This window comes from Talpa europaea, assembly GCF_964194135.1.
Source record: "Talpa europaea genome assembly, chromosome: 13".
Taxonomy (NCBI): domain Eukaryota; kingdom Metazoa; phylum Chordata; class Mammalia; order Eulipotyphla; family Talpidae; genus Talpa; species Talpa europaea.
In genome coordinates, this window is record NC_140080.1 from 67,806,525 (window position 1) to 67,819,653 (window position 13,129).

A 13,129-nucleotide genomic window follows, 5' to 3' on the forward strand; every position below is an offset into this window, starting at 1 on the left:
AAAATTAATAACCCAGAAAGTGATACCAGAATTCTCAGGCCTAGTTTCCCAGCCAGGAACGGATCCCAGGCTGCAGGGGCAGGGCTGAGTCCCAGCCACTAGACCCCCACGGGTTGGTGTCTCACGAAGCCGCAGCAGGAACTTCGCAGACGCTCAGGCAAGCAGGTTTGTTTAGAGAAGGTTTGTTTAGAGGCAGGTTTGTTTAGAGAAAGAAAAGTTTATTGAGGAGAAAAAGAACAGAAATAAAGTGGGACTCCCAGGCCAGGAAACCAGGCCTGGGAGGGGCAAGGAAGCCAAAGTGGAGTCCTGTCTCAGGGAATATATACTTTCTTTCCCTGATTATTCTAAAGCTCCACCAGTCTCTTTGTGATTGGTTAGTTCTCGGCTGTCTCACTTAATTTGCTACTGAGTGGGGGATCTTCACATTCCTTATCTAACAGCTTTCTCTTTACCCATTTGTTGCATCTTTATCTTTATGGCCCAGTCCTCTGGATGGGCATCCCTGCATTGAAGTTAAACAGCTGCCCTTCTAAGTTGTCCATAAATTAAACCACTCTCCATTTCTCCGATCTCCGCCTCCCTTTACCACCTGAAGGAAACCAGGACCAGCTTTAACAATGTTGTCCTTGGTCCTGAGATGTTTGTTTTTCCTAGTGGAATCGGTTACATTCCCTTGGTTGTCTTTATCTCTGAAGCCTCCCTAAATTCTTCAGAGGTCCCCTCCTGCACTGTCCCTAAAACTGCATAATTCCTAGCTTGCCCTGTGTCTCAAAAGGACTTACAGTCATCCAAAAATTCCTGGTTTTTACATACCCAGTACATATCTGGGATGAACACTGAAAAAAGTTTTGTTTTCTCTCATGCTAGAAGCGTCTTCATTTTGAAAGAAAAGCCAAGCTGTTCCCAGACTCCTCCAAGTAACCCTGAAAACTGTCAGTGACTTCTGGGAATAAGGGTCTGTCAGGGTACAAGGAAAATTCCTCCTTCTGAGGCTGAGCTAACAAACAAATTAAGTTTAGTGGAGAAAATTTAATAACATCTATGGAGAATTTACATGAATGTAAATTGTAAGGTAAACAGAAAAAACCAGGGGTTATATTCCTTGGTGACGGGCCTGGGACTTCAAAAAGAGAGGAGGGGTATTTACATGATCTGGATGTTTCATCATATTTGTGATTTCTAGAGAGTTAACTTCCCCTGAATGGGAAGGTTTCACTTACAACTCAAGCCAAATGCATATAACCGCAACATGAATTTACCAGAAGGGACTCCACCCTGCAATAATATAAGCACACAATTCAATTGTCACCAAACATTGGGAAATTAGCTAGCCTCTGGGCAAGACTCAGAAACCTGCAACTCAGAGTGGGTGGGGCTGGGTCAGAGAGCTTCTAGCCTCTGTCTGCCTGTAGGGAGGGCTTTTGCCAGTTGTCAGAGTGAGATGCCCAGCTGCTCTCCCTAAAATGTGGAGAAGGTTTTAAGACCATAAGAGTGGAGTTCATAAACATTTCAAATTGCCTCAAACTCCATGCCTTTTTTTTATACCACTTTCAAAGGCAAATTATCAGGACTGCCAGTTTATTTTAATTCAGGCAGGGCCTTTTGGCACTGTCAAGTTTTATCTGTCCTTGTCTCTCGAATGTCTGTTTATCATTATCTTATAAGCAAGTGATTGTTTTTTATTGATAAGTCACTATCTCTACCACATGAGGGTCATATTATAATATTAATTAATATTGCAGTATCAATACATAGGACATGAAGAGATGACTTCAGATGACAAACTCTTGCTTCTGTTGGCCATCTTAAGATAAGTTTTTCTGATAAAACAGTTGTTTCTGAAACAGTCCAAAATCTAGGTAATCTTTAAGTAATGTTATCAGTTTGCCCAAGGTTCACAGGGCCTTTTCTGGCCCTGGTTCCACATACCAATGTGATACAGATTAGAAAAGTCCTTCGCTGGACATATTGCAAAAAGCCTTCTGAGCATTTTGGGGAATACCTTTCTGATAACTACAAACAACAGAATTCAAATTCTGGACTACTAGTCTTGATCTCCTCCATTTGCCAATTACTCTTTCCCTATGGCAGTACCTGCATGGAATCCTCAGGCCCACTTAGGATGGGTGGAGCTTCTAGTCTGTGACTGGTCACTTTCCTGCTAGGTGGAACTGGGACTCATCACCAGAACCAACAGTCATCATGCCAAAGTAGAAAGTCCAAGTATTGAAATTGTAGGTCTGAATTCCAAATTTGGTTGACCATTGACAATTTGTGTGATCCTGAACATTCAGCTGTATCATATAAGGGAATAATAAACCATATTTTCCAAATATTAAGTGCTTAATATGTGCCTGTGCTAATACTAAATATTTTCTTAAATTTATATAATTAGATATATAAACCAATGAAGAACAATTAAATATATATTCATACAATTATATATAATTTATACAATTAAATAATATATAAATGAATAAAGTACAGGAACTAAAAGTAATTCAATAATTCTCATAACAACCCCAATGACATAATGACATAGGGTGGACAGTGTTTCCTAAATGCCACTCAAAAGTCAGAGTTGTGTGAATTCATACATCAAATAGCTATTATCTAATACATCAATTTTTAATTCTGACAACATTTTTTCTTTTTTTTTAAAGACTTATTTATTTATGCATACAAGAGCTGGGGTACAGGCAAGAGGTGTGGGGGTAAGAGGATTCACTAGAGACAGAGTGAGGAGCAGAACAGGTGGACTGACCGAAATACACTGCTGAGGGAAGGAACAGACAAGTCAGGAGAGGTCTGCAGCGTCATGTGGGTCATCTCTCTGGCTGGGGATCAAACTTGTGCTGCAGAGGCTGCAGGTAACTTCATAGTGCTGAGATTTAACTCCTTGAGCCACCAGGGAGGTCCCTTCAGTCACATTATTTATATATAGTTTGCTCCCCAATTTTATACACAGATAATGTCTTCTTCATAGAGATTGAGATAGGTTGGTACCATTAAAGATTCAATTTTTTAAAAAATTCCCTTTGCTCTCACTCTACACTCTTCAAACAACATTTGAACTATAACTTAACTTGATTTGTGGCTGGCCTACAAGAAGCCAAAAGAGCTATGTGACAACTTGAGCATGGTGAATCAGTAATCGGCATTATTTCTTTTTATAAATGAATGCTTTTCAAAAATTAAAATCCATTTGCAGTGTGCCTGTGAACACACTATACAAGCAGCAAAACTCTTCTGAGGGTTCTGTCACAGCCCAATTTCTGAGAATTCAAAGCTTCAGAACAGTCCCCTGAAGCAATGAACTGGCTGAAGTACCACTTGGGAAGGTTCTGGGAGGGGCAGCCAGTCTTAGCTTGGCAACAGGCCCTCCTGCAACACCTGTGCTTTAATCTTTTTTTTTTTAAAGATTTATTTATTTATGCTTATAAGAACTGGGGTACAGGCCAGAGGTGTGGGGGGTGAGAGGATTCACTAGAGACAGAATGGGGAACAGAACAGGCAGAATGACTGAAATACACTGCTGAGGGGAGCAGTGGGCGAGTCAGGAGAGGTCTGCTGCACCATGTGGGTAGCTTCCTGGCCAGGGATTGAACTGGTACTGAAGGTCAAACTATTATACCTGGCAAGGGTTAAAAAATCCTCTCTAATATCATACCATCTCATATGGAGGAAGAGTTAACAGAAAATATAGAACATTTCAATGCATGCAGAGCCAAAAATGGGAAATAAAGAAAAGGAAATAACAAGCTATGGACCAGGTGTCAGCCTCCTTAAAAAAATCTGTGTGAATACTGGGAACCTGGGAATTGCTTTACCAGTCATTTGAGAACTTGCAGACTGCAGAACAATTATCTTTATCTGAAAAGCATTTCTGAGTATAATAAGACAATCAAAGTATAATACCAACAAATGTCTTGTCGTCGCTTCGGGCAACACCACACTGATAAACGGGAGTCGTGGAACAGGCTGCACAATGCGGGATGCTGCTGAAGAGCAAGATCCTGGCCCTTTTATTGACACACGTAATTGGTTTTTAGGAGATTATGGAGATTAAGGAAAGGGAAAGGGTGTAGAAGATTAGGGATTGTGAGTCTGCCGTCCAGGCACTTCTAATCTACTTGATGCTACACCCTAATCCCCAGCCATGGCTCTAATCTCATCAACAAGGCCCTCCTGATCAGCTTCTGGGGTCCCTTGTCATACATCGGTCCCTGGCCCACCGGCCCACCGGGCATTCCTGGTCATACCTCATGACGTATAAATCGGGAGTATATGTTGTGCATCCGTCCTCAGCCCCCTGGGCTTTCTGGACATACCTCCTGAGGCACATGTTATGCATCGGTCCTCAGCCCCCGGGCATTCTGGGCATACCTTGTGATGCATAACCTTCCCAGTGTGATCCAGCTTTGTGCTCTTGTTTGATCTGAAGGGTTTAAGGGTTAGGGCTCCTGTTCCTAACTGGCCGGACCACTTTGACCTTGTTTAGGTGACAAAATGGTGGCCATATAGGCTGCCTAGGAGTAGCAGACCCACAGTGTCTAGCACAGACTTTCCATTTATGATGCAACACAAGTAGGTTTAAACATGATTTCCAACACCATCTTTGGTTCTTGGCTAGCAATCCCAACAATTTCTAGTTATAATACTTTCTTATTCCTATAAGATATATTTATTTTCCAGGTGAAGTGCATTGTAAAAGTGTGTTTGTTATTCTTAACATTATCCTAGAAACTTTTTAAATGTTCAAAGGGACATAGCAGGAGAAAGTTCTCCACTGGTCTCTTGCATTTCTGCATGTTTATGAACTGGAGCATTAGCTGGCCTTTTGTCTCAGACTACCTTTTCCAGAATGTTTGCATAGTGAATACCCTTGGAAGATAGCTCCAAATGTCCACCTTTCAAAGTGTAGTTGCTTTGCTTCCTGTCCAAAATAACAAAGCTCATGTTTCTGATGCAGTAAAGTATGCTGCAGCCCAACTGTAAAAGATATAAATATTTCCTAAAGAGAAGTTTGAATCTGCATTGCCCTATAATCAACCAGTGAGAACCCACTGAGACAAATGGATTGATGAAGACTGCACTTTAATTTTTTTTTTTCATTAGGAAATTTGGCCCTTTCGGAAATTTCCACTCAATTTTAAGAAAAGACTAAAGTTTGTGTTCTTGTTAACAGTAAGCCCTCAATTAATGCTATATCCTAGTATCAGTTGTACTTTGAGAGCTTAGAGAAGGGCCTAAGTTGCCCCACAATTGGGGCAAAGTGGCATGGGAGAAGCTTCAATGAAGAGATGTTACCTGCCCAATGGCCAGAGGTGGCCCTAAAAGCCAATGCAGTAGCTATCCAGACAAGTGCAAAGAGGATGGACTTCTAGTGGTGTAAAGTGTCCTTGGGTATAGTGAGGGGAAGTTGGTTAAAGACAAAACTTTTAAAAGATCAGTCTGGCCCTAAATAGCTAAATAATCTTGAGAAAGAAGAAAAAGTTGGAGGTATTATGAGCCTTAATTGCAAACTATATTACTAAGCCATAGTAATCAAAACAGTATGATATTGGCATAAAAATAGATTCAAAGATCAGTGTATCATAGAGCAGAGAACCCAGGAATAAACCCATCCATATAATGTCAGTTAATTTACAACAAAGGATCCAAGAATATACAACAGGGAAAGAATAGTCTGTTCAATAAATGGTGTTGGGAAAATTGGACAGTCACAAGCAAAAAAATGAAACTAGACCACCATCCCATAGCATATACAAAAATTAACTCAAAATTAATTACAGACCTGATATGTAAGAAATAAATCCATAAAATACCCCAAAGAAAAGATTGGCAGTAAGCTCCTTAACACCAGTTTTAGCAATGATTTTTCAAATCTGACTCTAAAAGCAATCACAACAAAGCCAAAAATAAAAGAAACTATATTAAAACATTTCTCAAGGCAAAGGAAATCACCAACAGAATGAAAAGGCAAACTATTGAATGAGAGAAAATATTTTCAATCACATACTTGATAAGGCGTTAATACCCAAAATATTTAAAGAATTCATACAATTCAACATAAAAAAGAAATCCAATCTGATTTAAAAAAATGGACAGAGGGCTGAATAGATATTTTCCCAAAGAAGACATATGTATGGTAACAGGAACATGAAAAGATACTCAACACCACTAATTATCAATGATATGTAAATTAAAACTGCAATGAGATATCACCTCACACCTGTCAGAAAGCCTGTTATCAAAAAACAGGAGCTAACAAGTTCTAGCAAGTGTGTGAAGAAAAGGGGACACTTGCACACTTTGGTGGGAATATAATTTGGTGTAGTCACTATGGAAAACAGTACGGAGATTCCTCAAAAACTTAAAAACAGGGCCTCCTTGGTGCATAGGGGTTAAAGTCTCAGCACTAATGAATATATCAGCATCCACTGGTGCAAGTTTGACACACACACACACACACACACACACACACCCCTCCTCCCCAGGGAGCTAAACCACATGGGGCAGTAGACCTCTCCTGTCTTGACCACTGCTCCCCTAAGCAGTGTATTTCAGTTGATCCACCTGTTCTGCTCCCAACTCTGTCTCTGGTAAATGCTCTTAAAAAAAACAAACTTAAGCACCTCTCCTGTCTTGCCTGCTGCTCCCCTCAGCAGTGTATTTCAGTAGATCTCCCTGTTTTGCTCCCCACTCCGTCTCTAATGAATTCTCTCACCCCCCCCCAACACCTCTGGCCTATACTCCAGCTTTTGCATGCATGCATAAATAAATTTTTAAAAAAACTTAAAAATAGAATTGCCATACGATCCACCAGTTCCACTTCTGAAAACTTATTTAAAGAACACAGGAATTATTATACTATGTTAATTATTATATAATAATTTCACAATAATTTATTTCACAAATCATACCTAAGTTGATTTTGCTTTTTTAATTGCTTCATTACATTAATGTGAAATATTCTGTATAAAAATTTTAACTGCTAAATAAATAGTTCCAATTTTTAAAGTATTAATCTTAATAAGTATTTTTTAATCTCCCCAAGAAGCAGTTAATTTTAGACTAACAAGACATTTCCAAGATTTTAATTAAATTTCCTTGAGTCTATAAATCTGTTTTTTGTAGCAAAAGAATAGCTTTCTAAAGAACAGCATTAGACTTAACTCATATTTATTACATAAGAATATTTTAAAAATTCATTTTCTCATTTATCTTGGTACTCCAGGGTGTTTTTCTGTTAAACTGCTATTTCTTTCTTATAGATTAATTCATCTGCTACTTGAACACAGCTAATTTTTAAATGCTTAATTATGTACTATAAAAAGTCATGAGAAATAAGACTTTCCCGGTGATATTAACCCAAGATTCCATGGGAGCAAGAAAATAAAAAACAGAAGCAGAATCAAGCCCCCTTTTAAATGGAAATCTCATTCTATGTAAAAACCAGCCTCACTTTAACAAATAATTAAGGCTTAGCAGTTGGTAGTTAAATAAAGCAAAATGAGCTAAAAAGGAGACTAAAATGAAGCATCAAAGGTGTAAAACTAGAGGGTGTTCTGTCTTGAAAGTCTAGATGAGAATCTTTCTTGTAAGTTTGAACAAGAAATTACACTGAAAAGCCATTTTTGTAAGAAAATAATCTTGCAGTAACACAGAGTAGAGGCAAACACTCATCATTAACTTCTTTAGCTATTAATCTTGGTTGGCTAAAAAATAACAAAGGCTAAAAAACTAACTCTCCATCATAAGGAAAACTATGGAAACACATAATTATCAAACATATACTAAATGAATCTCTTGCAAATGATTGGTCAAGGAAAAAATTTCTCTTAAACATAAATTTAAAAGCCAAATTTAGAGGGCCTCCCTGGTGGCACAAGGGGTTAAGCACAGCATCTAAAGCTATCCTACGCCTCTGCAGCAGGAGTTTGATCCCTGGACAGGGAGCAATGCACATGGCAGATGCCTCTGCAGCAGGAGTTCGATCCCTGGACAGGGAGCAACCCACATGGCACAGCAGACCTCTCCTGACTCGCCCATTGCTCCCCTCAGCAGTGTATTTCAGTCAGTCTTCCTGTTCTGCACCACACTCCGTCTCTGGTAAATCCTCTCACCCCTCATACCTCTGACCTGTACCCCACTTCTTGTATGCATAAATAAATAAATCTTAAAAAAATTTTCATTTATAAAGCATCACATGCCATTGAAGAGGTGCTGTAGATTGCAGTGCTCATCACTAATTTATCCAGTTTTTAACAGACAAAGGTTTTGTTTTTTTTTTTTTATTTTTAAAGAACAGGTTTATTAGAAAGGGAATAGAACAGTAAAAGACACTTGCATAGACACAAACATGCAGGAAGAGCTGCCTAGACAAAGGTAATTTAATCAATTATTCTATTCAATTCAGTAAGAATTTCTACCATGTATCTTGCATTGCTCTAAGGAATGATATGAAGGAAGCAGATCTCACGGTCGATGTGTGTGAGGCCCAAGGCTGTAATCAAAATAAAGCCTATAATCTTGAGCAAAATTGGAAACTTAAAATAGTGCAATGTTCACTATAGATAGAATTGATTATGGGTTTATGGTTCACATAGCTATTTGAAACTACATCTACTACAGGGGCTTACAAAGAACATTCTCAAATGCAGTTTAAGTAAATCATGTTTGAAAATAACGGATGTATTTAGTATTAACTACCTGTCAATCACTGGACTAAGAAATCCCACAATCACCTGGTGAGATGGGAACTATAGCTGCCACATTATACAGATTTGGTAAGGAGTAAAGCTGTGGATTTTTACCCAGGTAGCTTGATTTAGGAGTCATTTATACTAGATCATCCAAGGCAGTCTTATTTGAAGAGATTCTGGTTTCTTATCCACAGGTAAACTCATATATCCCAAATCACAGGCCCTTACCTTATTGCTCAGAAAATATTACATACTCCCTTTAAATTCCTAGAGTATTTTTTCAGCATTACACTTGATATCTTAATCCTGGTATTTTGAGATCAATATCTCAGTTTATAATGCTGTAACTTTCTTTAAAAAGATTATTTATCCTAACTAGTCCCAGATTTTGACTTTTGGGTAACGGTGAGTTACTTTAGAAAGCTGCCCACACCAATGAATCAGTTTGTTACATTTTCTAGCTCTTCCCTGCAGTCTTGGGACTCTTTTGGATTCTGGAATCCTGCCCCACATATATCAGAATCCACTGGGAGGAATTCTTCAGGCACCCTGTACTTTAAACCCCACATGGACCCCCCCAACACAAGATTTGCCCAGTATGTATTGGATACCAAGCATATTCCAAGCACTTTAAAACCCATTATCTCATCTAAATATACCAGAGGGCCTCCCTGGTGGCACAAGGGGTTAAGCACTGCACTATGAAGCAATCCGCAGCCTCTGCAGCACGACTTTGATCCCTGGCCGGCCAGGGAGCAACCCACATGGTGCAGCAGACCTCTCCTGTCTTGCCTTCTGCTCCCCTCAGCAGTGCACTTCTGTTCCCCACTCTGTCCTGGTGAATCCTTTCACCCCCCGCATCTCTGGCCTGTAACCCAGCTCTTGTATGCAAAAAATAAATAAATCTTAAAATATATATATATACCATAAAGCAATCTTGTGCTCAAGAAAACAAAGAGGGTTGGCCACAGTCAACATGTGGAGATGGAGGAATTTTAACCCACATCTTTTATGAGGGTTTTAATGATTTAACAGTTTTCTATTTATCTTCCATTTTATATTTCATTATGATAAATTAAATACTTTCTGATCAATAACTTTATAATGTTTTAAAATATTAAAAATTTCAAGAAAACACATCCATTCAGATTCTTTGAATGAGGTCAGTTGGTTTTAATAATGAAATCTTTCGTAGATTGCTACACCCCCCGCCCCCTGCAGTGACCTTCAGGGCTAATGGCTGTTGCCATGGTCCCTGAGGTCCGGCGTGGGCAAGGAACCATGCGCGCAGGGGGAGAACAGCAAACTCCCTAAGATGCAGAGAAGCCGAATGCCTGCCAAGAGATAACGACCACCAGAAGCCGCCACAAAGATGGTTAAAAGAAATGCTGACCACCTGGAACCTTATCTCGCTTTCTCAAGGCCCACAAACTTTATTCTGCTACAACTGTCTTTCTAAAATCTTTCCTTTTTCTGGTCATTGATTGCTAATTAAAAAACATACGTAATTTAATAATTAGGCTAATGCAAATGAAACATTACTAAACACTGTGTTATAATAGAATTGTTGGTTTAATAATCTTTCTATTATGTGCTTAACCTTAGTACCTTTGATATTAACTGCATTATAATATAAATTTACCTATGACAATTAATTATGAGTAAACATAAGTAAGTAATAGTAGTAGTAGTTAGTACAAAAATATAGAAAGAGTTAATAAACTGTCCAATTAGGAATAAGACTAGGTCCAGGTGTAACTTCGGACATAAATCACTGCCCTGTCAATTAAGCTAAGCCTATGAGCAAACTGATCTCTTTGATGTTCACTGTTCCTATGCCTTTAGAAAAAACATATATATACTGACCACTAACTTAATAAAAGCGCACTCAGATTTACACTCTCTCTTGAAGTGTGTCTGTTTGTCATTTCTTTAGCCAAATCCCTGACCACCCTGCACAGTCTCTCAACCCTGAGACGGCCTCATCGTCTACTGCTGTGCTGGTCCGCGGCAGTAGATGAGTATTATTAATACCTTATGTTGGTAGATTGTCACTAACTTGCCAGGCTCTAATTCTCTGTAGCAGAAGAAAAAAAAATGTGGAATGCTAGTCTCATCTCCACTAAGTGCTATATCACAAAATGCTAATTTCAGCATCTTAAAGGAAAACGGCGAAGTTAACACTAATGCACTGCTGGTGCCCTCTAGTGGGTACTGTTGGTTTCAGGACTCATTTGCTAGGTTTTATTTTATTTATTTATTTATTTATTTATTTATTTATTTATTTATTTATTTTTGTTGAAAACTGTAGGATACTATTTTTTTTTCTTTTTTTTTTAAATTTTATTGTTATATTCCCCATACAATTGCAGCCCCCCCATTCTGACCCCAATCCCTCCCCTCCCGCCCCCGCCCCCCTAAAAGTGTCTCTGGTTCATAGTTTTTTGTTGATTTTGATTTTCACTTTCTTATAATTATTCATTTTCCTGGTCCCTTATTTAAGTTTTCTAGATTCCTGCTATGAGTGAGACCATCCGGTATTTTTCTTTTTCTTTTTGGCTTATTTCGCTGAGCATGATCCCTTCCAGCGCCATCCATGTTGCTGCAAATTGCATGTGTTTATCTTTTTTGAATGCTGAGTAATATTCCATGGTATATATGTACCACATCTTCTTGATCCAGTCATCTATTTTTGGGCATTTGGGTTGTTTCCAAAGCTTAGCTATTGTAAACAGTGCTGCTATAAACATAGGGGTGCAGGTGCTCTTTGGAATTGATGTTTCTGTGTCCTTTGGGTAAATACCTAGGAGTGGAATTGCTGGATCATATGGAAGCTCTATGTTTAGTAGGTCCAGAAATCTCCACACAGCTCTCCACAGTGGTTGGACCAGTTTGCACTCCCACCAACAGTGTAGAAGAGTTCCTTTTTCTCCACACCCTCGCCAGCATTTGTTGTTGCTAGTTTTTTTAATATGTGCCATTCTCACTGGTGTAAGATGGTATCTCATGGTAGTTTTGATTTGCATTTCCCTGATGGCAAGTGATGTTGGCATATGAAAAAATGTTCATTTGCTAGGTTTTAATGAAACCTACACTCCACCCTCTTTCTCCTCCTTTATTCTCTACTATTGTCCAGGTTCCCAAGATACACTGACAATTTCACTCAATGTTTAAGTTAATAAAAATTTTATTTACAGAAACACGTGTTTTCTTTTTATAAAAGTAGCTATACCCATTCATTGCTCATATTGCTTAACAGCTTTTGTCATTTGTGTTGAGTATTCATAACTGAGACTCTACAAGACTCACAAAGCACAAAGTACTTACAACCTGCCACTTTATTTTTTTATTTTTGTAAAGATTTATTTATTTATGCATACAAGAGCTGGGGTACAGGCCAGAGATGGGGGGGTGAGAGGATTCACCAGAGACAGAATGGGGAACAGAACAGGCAGATTGACCAAAGCACACTGCTGAGGGGAGCAGCGGGTGAGTCAGGAGAGGACTGCTGCGCCATATGGGTTGCTCCCTGGCTGGCCAGGGATCAAACTAGTGCTGCAGAGCCTTTGGATTGCTTCATAGTGCGGTGCTTTAACCCCTTGTGCCACCAGGGAGGCCCAATCTGCCACTTTAAAGAAAAAGTTCACAGACCTCTGCCTATGAGCATATAATTAGTTCTCAAAAAAAAAAAGGTTTTGACCAGAAAGGACTGCTCCCTATCAATAGTGCTTGGGAACCCACTGCCTCTACCCCACCTCCCCATGAATGCACTAACTAAATCTCTTTAACTTAATTTCCTATTTCCCGAAATTGCTTAGTCAGGTTACTCTTCTTTTTGTTTTCTTTCTAGTGCCTATAAAAGCCTATTCAATGAAACACATTTTGGAAAATACTATTTTATAATGTTATGCATAAAGACTTAAGTCTCATTATAGTTCTTATTAATCTGAGAGGAAATATTCTATTTTGGTACATCTGGACTCATTTCCTTATATTGTGAGCAAATGCTATATTGAATACAGTTTGCTTTAAAAGACTCTGTGTGTGTGTGTGTGTGTGCATGCAAGCACGTAGGTGGTTAAAACTAAAACTTAATGACCATGCTTGCATGCACACACACACACACACAGTTAATATTTGAAAGACTTTGGTAGCCAGTTCTGAATAATGAACTAACCAGACTTCTTCAAAGGCTAAATGTGGTTAAAAAATATTTGAATTACTTAACCCAGTGTTGTTTATTTATTAACTGTCTCATTTAACACTAGCTAGTTTGTTGATAAATACGAAGGAGATAAATTGCTATTCAAGGTATGTGTATTGGCAAGAAATACTGCATAAGTTCTCCAAGCCAGCATGGAGAGGCTTAAGACTCTAGTCAGGTCAGCAGCCTAAAAGGGCTGAAACGGACATTCTTAGCC